We start from the raw sequence: 12,500 nt of genomic DNA, 5'->3' as shown, positions 1-12,500 counted from the left end.
AAGAGATTGATTCTCGCTTACGGCCATATCAGCCTGGGTACGCCCGATCTCGTCTGATCTCGGAAGCTAAGCAGGGTCGGGCCTGGTTAGTACTTGGATGGGAGACCGCCTGGGAATACCAGGTGCTGTAAGCATTTTGTCCACGAGGGTGTGCTCTTGCACTATTTCATCAGCAACACTGCCTTGTAGTAAGCATTTAATGATGAATTGACTAAATGTCTGTTTTATCAGACTCACTTTGACTATATATGTTGTAGCAAGAGATTGTTTCTCGCTTACGGCCATACCAGCCTGGGTACTCCCGATCTCGTCTGATCTCGGAAGCTAAGCAGGGTCGGGCCTGGTTAGTACTTGGATGGGAGACCGCCTGGGAATACCAGGTGCTGTAAGCATTTTGTCCACGAGGGTGTGCTCTTGCACTATTTCATCAGCAACACTGCCTTGTAGTAAGCATTTAATGATGAATTGACTAAATGCAGCTTCCTGCCTTTTTAATAGGATCAAATTTCCTTGTGTTTTCAATTAGCATCTGCCTTGTATTTATAAGACAAACAAGAATATTGTTGCTGAATGCAGCTTGTGTGTGCTTTATGCTCCTTTGCCCTGTTCAAATGATGAAAGGAAATAAAGTTTGTATTTTATCCAACTACCTGTGCTAAAAAGTGATGGGAACAGTGTTTGTAATTTCTTCTACTTTTTCAGTGACACAAAGTTCAAGCTGCTTATCTAATTGGTGAAAATGCAATGTCTGTTTATCACACTCACTTTGACTATATATGTTGTAGCAAGAGATTGTTTCTCGCTTACGGCCATACCAGCCTGGGTACGCCCGATCTCGTCTGATCTCGGAAGCTAAGCAGGGTCGGGCCTGGTTAGTACTTGGATGGGAGACCGCCTGGGAATACCAGGTGCTGTAAGCATTTTGTCCACGAGGGTGTGCTCTTGCACTATTTCATCAGCAACACTGCCTTGTAGTAAGCATTTAATGATGAATTGACTAAATGTCTGTTTTATCAGACTCACTTTGACTATATATGTTGTAGCAAGAGATTGTTTCTCGCTTACGGCCATATCAGCCTGGGTACGCCCGATCTCGTCTGATCTCGGAAGCTAAGCAGGGTCGGGCCTGGTTAGTACTTGGATGGGAGACCGCCTGGGAATACCAGGTGCTGTAAGCATTTTGTCCACGAGGGTGTGCTCTTGCACTATTTCATCAGCAACACTGCCTTGTAGTAAGCATTTAATGATGAATTGACTAAATGTCTGTTTTATCAGACTCACTTTGACTATATATGTTGTAGCAAGAGATTGTTTCTCGCTTACGGCCATATCAGCCTGGGTACGCCCGATCTCGTCTGATCTCGGAAGCTAAGCAGGGTCGGGCCTGGTTAGTACTTGGATGGGAGACCGCCTGGGAATACCAGGTGCTGTAAGCATTTTGTCCACGAGGGTGTGCTCTTGCACTATTTGATCAGCAACACTGCCTTGTAGTAAGCATTTAATGATGAATTGACTAAATGCAGCTTCCTGCCTTTTTAATAGGATCAAATTTCCTTGTGTTTTCAATTAGCATCTGCCTTGTATTTATAAGACAAACAAGAATATTGTTGCTGAATGCAGCTTGTGTGTGCTTTATGCTCCTTTGCCCTGTTCAAATGATGAAAGGAAATAAAGTTTGTATTTTATCCAACTACCTGTGCTAAAAAGTGATGGGAACAGTGTTTGTAATTTCTTCTACTTTTTCAGTGACACAAAGTTCAAGCTGCTTATCTAATTGGTGAAAATGCAATGTCTGTTTATCACACTCACTTTGACTATATATGTTGTAGCAAGAGATTGTTTCTCGCTTACGGCCATACCAGCCTGGGTACGCCCGATCTCGTCTGATCTCGGAAGCTAAGCAGGGTCGGGCCTGGTTAGTACTTGGATGGGAGACCGCCTGGGAATACCAGGTGCTGTAAGCATTTTGTCCACGAGGGTGTGCTCTTGCACTATTTCATCAGCAACACTGCCTTGTAGTAAGCATTTAATGATGAATTGACTAAATGTCTGTTTTATCAGACTCACTTTGACTATATATGTTGTAGCAAGAGATTGTTTCTCGCTTACGGCCATATCAGCCTGGGTACGCCCGATCTCGTCTGATCTCGGAAGCTAAGCAGGGTCGGGCCTGGTTAGTACTTGGATGGGAGACCGCCTGGGAATACCAGGTGCTGTAAGCATTTTGTCCACGAGGGTGTGCTCTTGCACTATTTCATCAGCAACACTGCCTTGTAGTAAGCATTTAATGATGAATTGACTAAATGCAGCTTCCTGCCTTTTTAATAGGATCAAATTTCCTTGTGTTTTCAATTAGCATCTGCCTTGTATTTATAAGACAAACAAGAATATTGTTGCTGAATGCAGCTTGTGTGTGCTTTATGCTCCTTTGCCCTGTTCAAATGATGAAAGGAAATAAAGTTTGTATTTTATCCAACTACCTGTGCTAAAAAGTGATGGGAACAGTGTTTGTAATTTCTTCTACTTTTTCAGTGACACAAAGTTCAAGCTGCTTATCTAATTGGTGAAAATGCAATGTCTGTTTATCACACTCACTTTGACTATATATGTTGTAGCAAAAGATTGTTTCTCGCTTACGGCCATACCGGCCTGGGTACGCCCGATCTCGTCTGATCTCGGAAGCTAAGCAGGGTCGGGCCTGGTTAGTACTTGGATGGGAGACCGCCTGGGAATACCAGGTGCTGTAAGCATTTTGTCCACGAGGGTGTGCTCTTGCACTATTTCATCAGCAACACTGCCTTGTAGTAAGCATTTAATGATGAATTGACTAAATGTCTGTTTTATCAGACTCACTTTGACTATATATGTTGTAGCAAGAGATTGTTTCTCGCTTACGGCCATATCAGCCTGGGTACGCCCGATCTCGTCTGATCTCGGAAGCTAAGCAGGGTCGGGCCTGGTTAGTACTTGGATGGGAGACCGCCTGAGAATACCAGGTGCTGTAAGCATTTTGTCCACGAGGGTGTGCTCTTGCACTATTTCATCAGCAACACTGCCTTGTAGTAAGCATTTAATGATGAATTGACTAAATGTCTGTTTTATCAGACTCACTTTGACTATATATGTTGTAGCAAGAGATTGTTTCTCGCTTACGGCCATATCAGCCTGGGTACGCCCGATCTCGTCTGATCTCGGAAGCTAAGCAGGGTCGGGCCTGGTTAGTACTTGGATGGGAGACCGCCTGGGAATACCAGGTGCTGTAAGCATTTTGTCCACGAGGGTGTGCTCTTGCACTATTTCATCAGCAACACTGCCTTGTAGTAAGCATTTAATGATGAATTGACTAAATGCAGCTTCCTGCCTTTTTAATAGGATCAAATTTCCTTGTGTTTTCAATTAGCATCTGCCTTGTATTTATAAGACAAACAAGAATATTGTTGCTGAATGCAGCTTGTGTGTGCTTTATGCTCCTTTGCCCTGTTCAAATGATGAAAGGAAATAAAGTTTGTATTTTATCCAACTACCTGTGCTAAAAAGTGATGGGAACAGTGTTTGTAATTTCTTCTACTTTTTCAGTGACACAAAGTTCAAGCTGCTTATCTAATTGGTGAAAATGCAATGTCTGTTTATCACACTCACTTTGACTATATATGTTGTAGCAAAAGATTGTTTCTCGCTTACGGCCATACCAGCCTGGGTACGCCGATCTCGTCTGATCTCGGAAGCTAAGCAGGGTCGGGCCTGGTTAGTACTTGGATGGGAGACCGCCTGGGAATACCAGGTGCTGTAAGCATTTTGTCCACGAGGGTGTGCTCTTGCACTATTTCATCAGCAACACTGCCTTGTAGTAAGCATTTAATGATGAATTGACTAAATGTCTGTTTTATCAGACTCACTTTGACTATATATGTTGTAGCAAGAGATTGTTTCTCGCTTACGGCCATGTCAGCCTGGGTACGCCCGATCTCGTCTGATCTCGGAAGCTAAGCAGGGTCGGGCCTGGTTAGTACTTGGATGGGAGACCGCCTGAGAATACCAGGTGCTGTAAGCATTTTGTCCACGAGGGTGTGCTCTTGCACTATTTCATCAGCAACACTGCCTTGTAGTAAGCATTTAATGATGAATTGACTAAATGTCTGTTTTATCAGACTCACTTTGACTATATATGTTGTAGCAAGAGATTGTTTCTCGCTTACGGCCATATCTGCCTGGGTACGCCCGATCTCGTCTGATCTCGGAAGCTAAGCAGGGTCGGGCCTGGTTAGTACTTGGATGGGAGACCGCCTGGGAATACCAGGTGCTGTAAGCATTTTGTCCACGAGGGTGTGCTCTTGCACTATTTCATCAGCAACACTGCCTTGTAGTAAGCATTTAATGATGAATTGACTAAATGCAGCTTCCTGCCTTTTTAATAGGATCAAATTTCCTTGTGTTTTCAATTAGCATCTGCCTTGTATTTATAAGACAAACAAGAATATTGTTGCTGAATGCAGCTTGTGTGTGCTTTATGCTCCTTTGCCCTGTTCAAATGATGAAAGGAAATAAAGTTTGTATTTTATCCAACTACCTGTGCTAAAAAGTGATGGGAACAGTGTTTGTAATTTCTTCTGCTTTTTCAGTGACACAAAGTTCAAGCTGCTTATCTAATTGGTGAAAATGCAATGTCTGTTTATCACACTCACTTTGACTATATATGTTGTAGCAAAAGATTGTTTCTCGCTTACGGCCATACCAGCCTGGGTACGCCCGATCTGTCTGATCTCGGAAGCTAAGCAGGGTCGGGCCTGGTTAGTACTTGGATGGGAGACCGCCTGGGAATACCAGGTGCTGTAAGCATTTTGTCCACAAGGGTGTGCTCTTGCACTATTTCATCAGCAACACTGCCTTGTAGTAAGCATTTAATGATGAATTGACTAAATGTCTGTTTTATCAGACTCACTTTGACTATATATGTTGTAGCAAGAGATTGTTTCTCGCTTACGGCCATGTCAGCCTGGGTACGCCCGATCTCGTCTGATCTCGGAAGCTAAGCAGGGTCGGGCCTGGTTAGTACTTGGATGGGAGACCGCCTGGGAATACCAGGTGCTGTAAGCATTTTGTCCACGAGGGTGTGCTCTTGCACTATTTCATCAGCAACACTGCCTTGTAGTAAGCATTTAATGATGAATTGACTAAATGTCTGTTTTATCAGACTCACTTTGACTATATATGTTGTAGCAAGAGATTATTTCTCGCTTACGGCCATATCAGCCTGGGTACGCCCGATCTCGTCTGATCTCGGAAGCTAAGCAGGGTCGGGCCTGGTTAGTACTTGGATGGGAGACCGCCTGGGAATACCAGGTGCTGTAAGCATTTTGTCCACGAGGGTGTGCTCTTGCACTATTTCATCAGCAACACTGCCTTGTAGTAAGCATTTAATGATGAATTGACTAAATGTCTGTTTTATCAGACTCACTTTGACTATATATGTTGTAGCAAGAGATTGTTTCTCGCTTACGGCCATACCAGCCTGGGTACGCCCGATCTCGTCTGATCTCGGAAGCTAAGCAGGGTCGGGCCTGGTTAGTACTTGGATGGGAGACCGCCTGGGAATACCAGGTGCTGTAAGCATTTTGTCCACGAGGGTGTGCTCTTGCACTATTTCATCAGCAACACTGCCTTGTAGTAAGCATTTAATGATGAATTGACTAAATGCAGCTTCCTGCCTTTTTAATAGGATCAAATTTCCTTGTGTTTTCAATTAGCATCTGCCTTGTATTTATAAGACAAACAAGAATATTGTTGCTGAATGCAGCTTGTGTGTGCTTTATGCTCCTTTGCCCTGTTCAAATGATGAAAGGAAATAAAGTTTGTATTTTATCCAACTACCTGTGCTAAAAAGTGATGGGAACAGTGTTTGTAATTTCTTCTACTTTTTCAGTGACACAAAGTTCAAGCTGCTTATCTAATTGGTGAAAATGCAATGTCTGTTTATCACACTCACTTTGACTATATATGTTGTAGCAAGAGATTGTTTCTCGCTTACGGCCATACCAGCCTGGGTACACCCGATCTCGTCTGATCTCGGAAGCTAAGCAGGGTCGGGCCTGGTTAGTACTTGGATGGGAGACCGCCTGGGAATACCAGGTGCTGTAAGCATTTTGTCCACGAGGGTGTGCTCTTGCACTATTTCATCAGCAACACTGCCTTGTGGTAAGCATTTAATGATGAATTGACTAAATGCAGCTTCCTGCCTTTTTAATAGGATCAAATTTCCTTGTGTTTTCAATTAGCATCTGCCTTGTATTTATAAGACAAACAAGAATATTTTTGCTGAATGCAGCTTGTGTGTGCTTTATGCTCCTTTGCCCTGTTCAAATGATGAAAGGAAATAAAGTTTGTATTTTATCCAACTACCTGTGCTAAAAAGTGATGGGAACAGTGTTTGTAATTTCTTCTACTTTTTCAGTGACACAAAGTTCAAGCTGCTTATCTAATTGGTGAAAATGCAATGTCTGTTTATCACACTCACTTTGACTATATATGTTGTAGCAAGAGATTGTTTCTCGCTTACGGCCATACCAGCCTGGGTACGCCCACCTGATCTCGGAAGCTAAGCACGGTCGGGCCTGGTTACTACTTGGATGGGAGACCGCCTGGGAATACCAGGTGCTGTAAGCATTTTGTCCACGAGGGTGTGCTCTTGCACTATTTCATCAGCAACACTGCCTTGTAGTAAGCATTTAATGATGAATTGACTAAATGTCTGTTTTATCAGACTCACTTTGACTATATATGTTGTAGCAAGAGATTGTTTCTCGCTTACGGCCATATCTGCCTGGGTACGCCCGATCTCGTCTGATCTCGGAAGCTAAGCAGGGTCGGGCCTGGTTAGTACTTGGATGGGAGACCGCCTGGGAATACCAGGTGCTGTAAGCATTTTGTCCACGAGGGTGTGCTCTTGCACTATTTGATCAGCAACACTGCCTTGTAGTAAGCATTTAATGATGAATTGACTAAATGCAGCTTCCTGCCTTTTAATAGGATCAAATTTCCTTGTGTTTTCAATTAGCATCTGCCTTGTATTTATAAGACAAACAAGAATATTGTTGCTGAATGCAGCTTGTGTGTGCTTTATGCTCCTTTGCCCTGTTCAAATGATGAAAGGAAATAAAGTTTGTATTTTATCCAACTACCTGTGCTAAAAAGTGATGGGAACAGTGTTTGTAATTTCTTCTACTTTTTCAGTGACACAAAGTTCAAGCTGCTTATCTAATTGGTGAAAATGCAATGTCTGTTTATCACACTCACTTTGACTATATATGTTGTAGCAAAAGATTGTTTCTCGCTTACGGCCATACCAGCCTGGGTACGCCATCTTCTGATCTCGGAAGCTAAGCAGGGTCGGGCCTGGTTAGTACTTGGATGGGAGACCGCCTGGGAATACCAGGTGCTGTAAGCATTTTGTCCACAAGGGTGTGCTCTTGCACTATTTCATCAGCAACACTGCCTTGTAGTAAGCATTTAATGATGAATTGACTAAATGTCTGTTTTATCAGACTCACTTTGACTATATATGTTGTAGCAAGAGATTGTTTCTCGCTTACGGCCATGTCAGCCTGGGTACGCCCGATCTCGTCTGATCTCGGAAGCTAAGCAGGGTCGGGCCTGGTTAGTACTTGGATGGGAGACCGCCTGGGAATACCAGGTGCTGTAAGCATTTTGTCCACGAGGGTGTGCTCTTGCACTATTTCATCAGCAACACTGCCTTGTAGTAAGCATTTAATGATGAATTGACTAAATGTCTGTTTTATCAGACTCACTTTGACTATATATGTTGTAGCAAGAGATTGTTTCTCGCTTACGGCCATATCTGCCTGGGTACGCCCGATCTCGTCTGATCTCGGAAGCTAAGCAGGGTCGGGCCTGGTTAGTACTTGGATGGTAGACCGCCTGGGAATACCAGGTGCTGTAAGCATTTTGTCCACGAGGGTGTGCTCTTGCACTATTTCATCAGCAACACTGCCTTGTAGTAAGCATTTAATGATGAATTGACTAAATGCAGCTTCCTGCCTTTTTAATAGGATCAAATTTCCTTGTGTTTTCAATTAGCATCTGCCTTGTATTTATAAGACAAACAAGAATATTTTTGCTGAATGCAGCTTGTGTGTGCTTTATGCTCCTTTGCCCTGTTCAAATGATGAAAGGAAATAAAGTTTGTATTTTATCCAACTACCTGTGCTAAAAAGTGATGGGAACAGTGTTTGTAATTTCTTCTGCTTTTTCAGTGACACAAAGTTAAAGCTGCTTATCTAATTGGTGAAAATGCAATGTCTGTTTATCACACTCACTTTGACTATATATGTTGTAGCAAGAGATTGTTTCTCGCTTACGGCCATATCAGCCTGGGTACGCCCGATCTTTCTGATCTCGGAAGCTAAGCAGGGTCGGGCCTGGTTAGTACTTGGATGGGAGACCGCCTGGGAATACCAGGTGCTGTAAGCATTTTGTCCACAAGGGTGTGCTCTTGCACTATTTCATCAGCAACACTGCCTTGTAGTAAGCATTTAATGATGAATTGACTAAATGTCTGTTTTATCAGACTCACTTTGACTATATATGTTGTAGCAAGAGATTGTTTCTCGCTTACGGCCATGTCAGCCTGGGTACGCCCGATCTCGTCTGATCTCGGAAGCTAAGCAGGGTCGGGCCTGGTTAGTACTTGGATGGGAGACCGCCTGGGAATACCAGGTGCTGTAAGCATTTTGTCCACGAGGGTGTGCTCTTGCACTATTTCATCAGCAACACTGCCTTGTAGTAAGCATTTAATGATGAATTGACTAAATGTCTGTTTTATCAGACTCACTTTGACTATATATGTTGTAGCAAGAGATTATTTCTCGCTTACGGCCATATCAGCCTGGGTACGCCCGATCTCGTCTGATCTCGGAAGCTAAGCAGGGTCGGGCCTGGTTAGTACTTGGATGGGAGACCGCTTGGGAATACCAGGTGCTGTAAGCATTTTGTCCACGAGGGTGTGCTCTTGCACTATTTCATCAGCAACACTGCCTTGTAGTAAGCATTTAATGATGAATTGACTAAATGTCTGTTTTATCAGACTCACTTTGACTATATATGTTGTAGCAAGAGATTGATTCTCGCTTACGGCCATACCAGCCTGGGTACGCCCGATCTCGTCTGATCTCGGAAGCTAAGCAGGGTCGGGCCTGGTTAGTACTTGGATGGGAGACCGCCTGGGAATACCAGGTGCTGTAAGCATTTTGTCCACGAGGGTGTGCTCTTGCACTATTTCATCAGCAACACTGCCTTGTAGTAAGCATTTAATGATGAATTGACTAAATGCAGCTTCCTGCCTTTTTAATAGGATCAAATTTCCTTGTGTTTTCAATTAGCATCTGCCTTGTATTTATAAGACAAACAAGAATATTGTTGCTGAATGCAGCTTGTGTGTGCTTTATGCTCCTTTGCCCTGTTCAAATGATGAAAGGAAATAAAGTTTGTATTTTATCCAACTACCTGTGCTAAAAAGTGATGGGAACAGTGTTTGTAATTTCTTCTACTTTTTCAGTGACACAAAGTTCAAGCTGCTTATCTAATTGGTGAAAATGCAATGTCTGTTTATCACACTCACTTTGACTATATATGTTGTAGCAAGAGATTGTTTCTCGCTTACGGCCATACCAGCCTGGGTACACCCGATCTCGTCTGATCTCGGAAGCTAAGCAGGGTCGGGCCTGGTTAGTACTTGGATGGGAGACCGCCTGGGAATACCAGGTGCTGTAAGCATTTTGTCCACGAGGGTGTGCTCTTGCACTATTTCATCAGCAACACTGCCTTGTGGTAAGCATTTAATGATGAATTGACTAAATGCAGCTTCCTGCCTTTTTAATAGGATCAAATTTCCTTGTGTTTTCAATTAGCATCTCCCTTGTATTTATAAGACAAACAAGAATATTTTTGCTGAATGCAGCTTGTGTGTGCTTTATGCTCCTTTGCCCTGTTCAAATGATGAAAGGAAATAAAGTTTGTATTTTATCCAACTACCTGTGCTAAAAAGTGATGGGAACAGTGTTTGTAATTTCTTCTACTTTTTCAGTGACACAAAGTTCAAGCTGCTTATCTAATTGGTGAAAATGCAATTCTGTTTATCACACTCACTTTGACTATATATGTTGTAGCAAGAGATTGTTTCTCGCTTATGGCCATATCAGCCTGGGTACGCCCGACTCGTCTGATCTCGGAAGCTAAGCACGGTCGGGCCTGGTTAGTACTTGGATGGGAGACCGCCTGGGAATACCAGGTGCTGTAAGCATTTTGTCCACGAGGGTGTGCTCTTGCACTATTTCATCAGCAACACTGCCTTGTAGTAAGCATTTAATGATGAATTGACTAAATGTCTGTTTTATCAGACTCACTTTGACTATATATGTTGTAGCAAGAGATTGTTTCTCGCTTACGGCCATATCTGCCTGGGTACGCCCGATCTCGTCTGATCTCGGAAGCTAAGCAGGGTCGGGCCTGGTTAGTACTTGGATGGGAGACCGCCTGGGAATACCAGGTGCTGTAAGCATTTTGTCCACGAGGGTGTGCTCTTGCACTATTTCATCAGCAACACTGCCTTGTAGTAAGCATTTAATGATGAATTGACTAAATGCAGCTTCCTGCCTTTTTAATAGGATCAAATTTCCTTGTGTTTTCAATTAGCATCTGCCTTGTATTTATAAGACAAACAAGAATATTTTTGCTGAATGCAGCTTGTGTGTGCTTTATGCTCCTTTGCCCTGTTCAAATGATGAAAGGAAATAAAGTTTGTATTTTATCCAACTACCTGTGCTAAAAAGTGATGGGAACAGTGTTTGTAATTTCTTCTGCTTTTTCAGTGACACAAAGTTCAAGCTGCTTATCTAATTGGTGAAAATGCAATGTCTGTTTATCACACTCACTTTGACTATATATGTTGTAGCAAGAGATTGTTTCTCGCTTACGGCCATATCAGCCTGGGTACGCCCTCTGATCTCGGAAGCTAAGCAGGGTCGGGCCTGGTTAGTACTTGGATGGGAGACCGCCTGGGAATACCAGGTGCTGTAAGCATTTTGTCCACAAGGGAGTGCTCTTGCACTATTTCATCAGCAACACTGCCTTGTAGTAAGCATTTAATGATGAATTGACTAAATGTCTGTTTTATCAGACTCACTTTGACTATATATGTTGTAGCAAGAGATTGTTTCTCGCTTACGGCCATGTCAGCCTGGGTACGCCCGATCTCGTCTGATCTCGGAAGCTAAGCAGGGTCGGGCCTGGTTAGTACTTGGATGGGAGACCGCCTGGGAATACCAGGTGCTGTAAGCATTTTGTCCACGAGGGTGTGCTCTTGCACTATTTCATCAGCAACACTGCCTTGTAGTAAGCATTTAATGATGAATTGACTAAATGTCTGTTTTATCAGACTCACTTTGACTATATATGTTGTAGCAAGAGATTATTTCTCGCCACGGCCATATCAGCCTGGGTACGCCCGATCTCGTCTGATCTCGGAAGCTAAGCAGGGTCGGGCCTGGTTAGTACTTGGATGGGAGACCGCTTGGGAATACCAGGTGCTGTAAGCATTTTGTCCACGAGGGTGTGCTCTTGCACTATTTCATCAGCAACACTGCCTTGTAGTAAGCATTTAATGATGAATTGACTAAATGTCTGTTTTATCAGACTCACTTTGACTATATATGTTGTAGCAAGAGATTGTTTCTCGCTTACGGCCATACCAGCCTGGGTACGCCCGATCTCGTCTGATCTCGGAAGCTAAGCAGGGTCGGGCCTGGTTAGTACTTGGATGGGAGACCGCCTGGGAATACCAGGTGCTGTAAGCATTTTGTCCACGAGGGTGTGCTCTTGCACTATTTCATCAGCAACACTGCCTTGTAGTAAGCATTTAATGATGAATTGACTAAATGCAGCTTCCTGCCTTTTTAATAGGATCAAATTTCCTTGTGTTTTCAATTAGCATCTGCCTTGTATTTATAAGACAAACAAGAATATTGTTGCTGAATGCAGCTTGTGTGTGCTTTATGCTCCTTTGCCCTGTTCAAATGATGAAAGGAAATAAAGTTTGTATTTTATCCAACTACCTGTGCTAAAAAGTGATGGGAACAGTGTTTGTAATTTCTTCTACTTTTTCAGTGACACAAAGTTCAAGCTGCTTATCTAATTGGTGAAAATGCAATGTCTGTTTATCACACTCACTTTGACTATATATGTTGTAGCAAAAGATTGTTTCTCGCTTATGGCCATATCAGCCTGGTACGCGATCTCGCCTGATCTCGGAAGCTAAGCAGGGTCGGGCCTGGTTAGTACTTGGATGGGAGACCGCCTGGGAATACCAGGTGCTGTAAGCATTTTGTCCACAAGGGTGTGCTCTTGCACTATTTCATCAGCAACACTGCCTTGTAGTAAGCATTTAATGATGAATTGACTAAATGTCTGTTTTATCAGACTCACTTTGACTA

General features: G+C 43.2%; 28 non-coding genes and 7 pseudogenes across 28 annotated transcripts; all 35 read left to right on the top strand.

Annotated features, from left to right (window-relative positions):
• Positions 1-15: 15 nt before the first annotated feature.
• On the top strand, positions 16-134 carry LOC123734998 (5S ribosomal RNA). The gene has a single exon (XR_006765183.1). It is a non-coding gene; the product is annotated as a 5S ribosomal RNA (ribosomal RNA).
• A 139-nt stretch (positions 135-273) lies between these two features.
• Positions 274-392, top strand: LOC123734914 (5S ribosomal RNA). Its single transcript, XR_006765099.1, has one exon. It is a non-coding gene; the product is annotated as a 5S ribosomal RNA (ribosomal RNA).
• Positions 393-801: 409 nt separating this feature from the next.
• Positions 802-920, top strand: LOC123734718 (5S ribosomal RNA). The gene has a single exon (XR_006764902.1). It is a non-coding gene; the product is annotated as a 5S ribosomal RNA (ribosomal RNA).
• Positions 921-1,059: 139 nt separating this feature from the next.
• On the top strand, positions 1,060-1,178 carry LOC123734997 (5S ribosomal RNA). Its single transcript, XR_006765182.1, has one exon. It is a non-coding gene; the product is annotated as a 5S ribosomal RNA (ribosomal RNA).
• Positions 1,179-1,317: 139 nt separating this feature from the next.
• LOC123734996 (5S ribosomal RNA) lies at positions 1,318-1,436 on the top strand. Its single transcript, XR_006765181.1, has one exon. It is a non-coding gene; the product is annotated as a 5S ribosomal RNA (ribosomal RNA).
• Positions 1,437-1,845: 409 nt separating this feature from the next.
• On the top strand, positions 1,846-1,964 carry LOC123734717 (5S ribosomal RNA). The gene has a single exon (XR_006764901.1). It is a non-coding gene; the product is annotated as a 5S ribosomal RNA (ribosomal RNA).
• A 139-nt stretch (positions 1,965-2,103) lies between these two features.
• Positions 2,104-2,222, top strand: LOC123734995 (5S ribosomal RNA). The gene has a single exon (XR_006765180.1). It is a non-coding gene; the product is annotated as a 5S ribosomal RNA (ribosomal RNA).
• Positions 2,223-2,631: 409 nt separating this feature from the next.
• Positions 2,632-2,750, top strand: LOC123734924 (5S ribosomal RNA). Its single transcript, XR_006765109.1, has one exon. It is a non-coding gene; the product is annotated as a 5S ribosomal RNA (ribosomal RNA).
• Positions 2,751-2,889: 139 nt separating this feature from the next.
• LOC123734232 (5S ribosomal RNA) lies at positions 2,890-3,008 on the top strand. The gene has a single exon (XR_006764531.1). It is a non-coding gene; the product is annotated as a 5S ribosomal RNA (ribosomal RNA).
• A 139-nt stretch (positions 3,009-3,147) lies between these two features.
• LOC123734994 (5S ribosomal RNA) lies at positions 3,148-3,266 on the top strand. Its single transcript, XR_006765179.1, has one exon. It is a non-coding gene; the product is annotated as a 5S ribosomal RNA (ribosomal RNA).
• Positions 3,267-3,675: 409 nt separating this feature from the next.
• LOC123734363 (5S ribosomal RNA) lies at positions 3,676-3,793 on the top strand. Its single transcript, XR_006764662.1, has one exon. It is a non-coding gene; the product is annotated as a 5S ribosomal RNA (ribosomal RNA).
• A 139-nt stretch (positions 3,794-3,932) lies between these two features.
• On the top strand, positions 3,933-4,051 carry LOC123734339 (5S ribosomal RNA). Its single transcript, XR_006764638.1, has one exon. It is a non-coding gene; the product is annotated as a 5S ribosomal RNA (ribosomal RNA).
• A 139-nt stretch (positions 4,052-4,190) lies between these two features.
• On the top strand, positions 4,191-4,309 carry LOC123734243 (5S ribosomal RNA). Its single transcript, XR_006764542.1, has one exon. It is a non-coding gene; the product is annotated as a 5S ribosomal RNA (ribosomal RNA).
• A 409-nt stretch (positions 4,310-4,718) lies between these two features.
• On the top strand, positions 4,719-4,836 carry LOC123734422 (5S ribosomal RNA). The gene has a single exon (XR_006764721.1). It is a non-coding gene; the product is annotated as a 5S ribosomal RNA (ribosomal RNA).
• A 139-nt stretch (positions 4,837-4,975) lies between these two features.
• On the top strand, positions 4,976-5,094 carry LOC123734320 (5S ribosomal RNA). The gene has a single exon (XR_006764619.1). It is a non-coding gene; the product is annotated as a 5S ribosomal RNA (ribosomal RNA).
• Positions 5,095-5,233: 139 nt separating this feature from the next.
• LOC123734993 (5S ribosomal RNA) lies at positions 5,234-5,352 on the top strand. Its single transcript, XR_006765178.1, has one exon. It is a non-coding gene; the product is annotated as a 5S ribosomal RNA (ribosomal RNA).
• Positions 5,353-5,491: 139 nt separating this feature from the next.
• On the top strand, positions 5,492-5,610 carry LOC123734716 (5S ribosomal RNA). The gene has a single exon (XR_006764900.1). It is a non-coding gene; the product is annotated as a 5S ribosomal RNA (ribosomal RNA).
• Positions 5,611-6,019: 409 nt separating this feature from the next.
• LOC123734649 (5S ribosomal RNA) lies at positions 6,020-6,138 on the top strand. Its single transcript, XR_006764833.1, has one exon. It is a non-coding gene; the product is annotated as a 5S ribosomal RNA (ribosomal RNA).
• Positions 6,139-6,547: 409 nt separating this feature from the next.
• On the top strand, positions 6,548-6,660 carry LOC123734578 (uncharacterized; annotated as a pseudogene).
• Positions 6,661-6,799: 139 nt separating this feature from the next.
• On the top strand, positions 6,800-6,918 carry LOC123734242 (5S ribosomal RNA). Its single transcript, XR_006764541.1, has one exon. It is a non-coding gene; the product is annotated as a 5S ribosomal RNA (ribosomal RNA).
• A 408-nt stretch (positions 6,919-7,326) lies between these two features.
• On the top strand, positions 7,327-7,441 carry LOC123734570 (uncharacterized; annotated as a pseudogene).
• A 139-nt stretch (positions 7,442-7,580) lies between these two features.
• On the top strand, positions 7,581-7,699 carry LOC123734319 (5S ribosomal RNA). The gene has a single exon (XR_006764618.1). It is a non-coding gene; the product is annotated as a 5S ribosomal RNA (ribosomal RNA).
• A 139-nt stretch (positions 7,700-7,838) lies between these two features.
• LOC123734356 (5S ribosomal RNA) lies at positions 7,839-7,957 on the top strand. The gene has a single exon (XR_006764655.1). It is a non-coding gene; the product is annotated as a 5S ribosomal RNA (ribosomal RNA).
• Positions 7,958-8,366: 409 nt separating this feature from the next.
• Positions 8,367-8,484, top strand: LOC123734459 (uncharacterized; annotated as a pseudogene).
• Positions 8,485-8,623: 139 nt separating this feature from the next.
• Positions 8,624-8,742, top strand: LOC123734317 (5S ribosomal RNA). Its single transcript, XR_006764616.1, has one exon. It is a non-coding gene; the product is annotated as a 5S ribosomal RNA (ribosomal RNA).
• Positions 8,743-8,881: 139 nt separating this feature from the next.
• LOC123734230 (5S ribosomal RNA) lies at positions 8,882-9,000 on the top strand. The gene has a single exon (XR_006764529.1). It is a non-coding gene; the product is annotated as a 5S ribosomal RNA (ribosomal RNA).
• A 139-nt stretch (positions 9,001-9,139) lies between these two features.
• LOC123734715 (5S ribosomal RNA) lies at positions 9,140-9,258 on the top strand. Its single transcript, XR_006764899.1, has one exon. It is a non-coding gene; the product is annotated as a 5S ribosomal RNA (ribosomal RNA).
• A 409-nt stretch (positions 9,259-9,667) lies between these two features.
• LOC123734150 (5S ribosomal RNA) lies at positions 9,668-9,786 on the top strand. Its single transcript, XR_006764450.1, has one exon. It is a non-coding gene; the product is annotated as a 5S ribosomal RNA (ribosomal RNA).
• Positions 9,787-10,194: 408 nt separating this feature from the next.
• On the top strand, positions 10,195-10,312 carry LOC123734551 (uncharacterized; annotated as a pseudogene).
• A 139-nt stretch (positions 10,313-10,451) lies between these two features.
• Positions 10,452-10,570, top strand: LOC123734241 (5S ribosomal RNA). Its single transcript, XR_006764540.1, has one exon. It is a non-coding gene; the product is annotated as a 5S ribosomal RNA (ribosomal RNA).
• A 409-nt stretch (positions 10,571-10,979) lies between these two features.
• On the top strand, positions 10,980-11,091 carry LOC123734575 (uncharacterized; annotated as a pseudogene).
• A 139-nt stretch (positions 11,092-11,230) lies between these two features.
• LOC123734316 (5S ribosomal RNA) lies at positions 11,231-11,349 on the top strand. Its single transcript, XR_006764615.1, has one exon. It is a non-coding gene; the product is annotated as a 5S ribosomal RNA (ribosomal RNA).
• Positions 11,350-11,488: 139 nt separating this feature from the next.
• LOC123734527 (uncharacterized) lies at positions 11,489-11,606 on the top strand (annotated as a pseudogene).
• Positions 11,607-11,745: 139 nt separating this feature from the next.
• LOC123734714 (5S ribosomal RNA) lies at positions 11,746-11,864 on the top strand. The gene has a single exon (XR_006764898.1). It is a non-coding gene; the product is annotated as a 5S ribosomal RNA (ribosomal RNA).
• Positions 11,865-12,273: 409 nt separating this feature from the next.
• LOC123734553 (uncharacterized) lies at positions 12,274-12,389 on the top strand (annotated as a pseudogene).
• Positions 12,390-12,500: the final 111 nt, after the last annotated feature.

The sequence above is a fragment of the Salmo salar genome, unplaced genomic scaffold (genome assembly GCF_905237065.1).
Source record: "Salmo salar unplaced genomic scaffold, Ssal_v3.1, whole genome shotgun sequence".
Lineage (NCBI taxonomy): Eukaryota > Metazoa > Chordata > Actinopteri > Salmoniformes > Salmonidae > Salmo > Salmo salar.
This window is presented reverse-complemented; position numbering and strand designations above follow the sequence as displayed.